We start from the raw sequence: 2,250 nt of genomic DNA, 5'->3' as shown, positions 1-2,250 counted from the left end.
CATTGCATTAGAGGTCAAATCCAAAGCTCCCTGATGCAATGTCCATTTTTCTTGCATATGTCAAAAATAGGCCCATTGTAACACTTTTTTCACCTATGACCACATTAGAAAACATGGCATTTAATTTTTCTCGTAATATTTTAAGAAATATAAATTATTTATATACCTTATGTTTTGGAAAATAATAACATATGTTAAAATACACTCTAAGATAATAACATATGTCATTTATACTGGTGTTATATCTATTGCTAATTAAAATTTAAAATAAAAAAACTGATTATATAAAAAATAAATAATATATGAAAAGAACTTAGAGGGATTTGAAGCTAGTATTAATAAGGCCAAGAAAATATGTTTCGGCTGAAAAAACGGAAAGTAACAACATTTACAAACTTTAAGTCATAAGTTTAATTTGATTTGTCTAGTATAATCAAAAATGAAATTCTAATATAAACATGTCTTCTATTTATTAAAAAAAGTAGAAAGTAATTGAGCCCATGAAATAGATTTGCCAAGCCAGGCGAGGCCTAGCCCAAAAATCAAACAAAAGTCCAAGAAAAAAGATCATGACCATTTCTAGTCCATTCTAGAACCCTGTCCAAAAATCCACATCTAAATCTTTCTAGAACTTTCAATAATGATTTATAAAAGAAATCCTCCCCTTCCCTTCCCTTGCACATCATGTACCACTATTCTTTTATTGTTCACACCTACCATTTCACGGTTTTATGATATTTACAATAAATATTGTTTATGTAGCTTTGAATATATCATTAAGAGTAAAGTTATCATATTTATCTTCTTTAGTTGGAGATTTCAGTTATTGGAGGTTTATGTGAACAAGGTACGTATCTGTATAACACATGAATCTGATTATTTTCATTAAAAAAGATTTTTCAACATTTTATCACATCAGTGCAACAACTAGACAATATCAATTGGTATGACCAAAGAAACTAGTAGTTATAATTAAACTCGTAATTTGAGCCCAATTATATTTTTTATCAATTCTGATATTGGTAGTGTTGTCCTCTATTCAATATTAAAAACAAAATTTGATATGTATTTATTCTCTGAAATCATACTTTTTTTAATTATTTATTTTCTTTTGGATATGTTGATTAATATTTTATTCCAAAAATTTTACATCTCACTTTTTGTTCAATATTTACAGTGAAACAATGAAGAAAGTGCTCCTCAATATATTTAAGCAAAGATGACCCGTATCTTACAGGTATTTTACATAATATCATAAACTAAGGAAATTTTACTGTGTTATTTGGTAACTACTATATCACAAATATATACCATAAGGTTTTCCACTGGTGTTCACAAAATTGTATTTCTTAAATCAGTGTCTCAAATAATTTCCCTAATTTTATTACAAAAAGTGTCACCTTACTTGGCTATATGACGTGAAACCGATGTCTATTAACATATGTCTAGTAGTGAATCCTTTTTATTTTGTGTTTTGTTAGCATATAGGTACATTTGTGAATCTGTTTTATTATGGATTGTAGACTAATTTGTGCCTTAATTATTCAATAATGTTTATGGGTGGGGAAAAGCCATATTAACAATTATTATTTCCTTGTACTGATCACCTTCCTTTTTCCAAGCCAAGGTCTTATTCTTCTCATTTAATTCAAGGAGAAGAAAGAAACAATGTAGGCGACACTAAGAAAAGGTGAGTTATTAGGTGTCTCTCTTTTTCCGTTGACCTTCACAAAGTTCCATTTTTACGCGTGTTAAGTTTTTAAAAGGTTTATTATTTGAGTTCTGTTTCAATTATAGCCTTACCGATTCCTTTCTTGCTGAGACAGGCACGGAGATTACAGCAGATACTCTTTAAGCCTAATGGACTCCAAGATGGTACAAAGTTGGCTTATTTTGTCAACGGAAAGGAGCCGCCTGCCTTTCTACACGCACGCCTCTCACTATTGTTGGTTGGTGTTTGATATGAACAAGTTATGGATGTGGTGTTGATATGAAGGAAATGACTTATATAATTAGAATAATTCATGATAGATGGAGTATTTGAGAAGTTGTCGATATTGAAAATTGACTATAGTTTAAATGATCGTTAACTTGATATTAATGATTCTTCTTGTTTGGAGCTTATTAGCTTTTAATTTTTTGGTATCTTAGTATCGTTGGCAAGTTTTGATTTACTATTGGTTAATTCATCTGTTTTGGTATTGTTGGTTTGGTCATTTGGTTTGTTGGATATGTAAATATAACATATCA

At 29.4% G+C, this 2,250-nt stretch overlaps 1 long non-coding RNA gene across 1 annotated transcript; it reads left to right on the top strand.

Annotated features, from left to right (window-relative positions):
* Positions 1 to 713: 713 nt before the first annotated feature.
* On the top strand, positions 714 to 2,008 carry LOC141664126 (uncharacterized). The gene is made up of 4 exons (XR_012551845.1): positions 714 to 847; positions 1,178 to 1,237; positions 1,628 to 1,690; positions 1,827 to 2,008. It is a non-coding gene; the product is annotated as an uncharacterized LOC141664126 (long non-coding RNA).
* The last annotated feature ends 242 nt before the right edge of the window (positions 2,009 to 2,250 follow it).

This window comes from Apium graveolens, chromosome 6 (genome assembly GCF_009905375.1).
Source record: "Apium graveolens cultivar Ventura chromosome 6, ASM990537v1, whole genome shotgun sequence".
Classification (NCBI taxonomy): domain Eukaryota; kingdom Viridiplantae; phylum Streptophyta; class Magnoliopsida; order Apiales; family Apiaceae; genus Apium; species Apium graveolens.
Note: the sequence above shows the minus strand (reverse complement) of the source record. Positions and strands in the feature narration are given on the sequence as shown.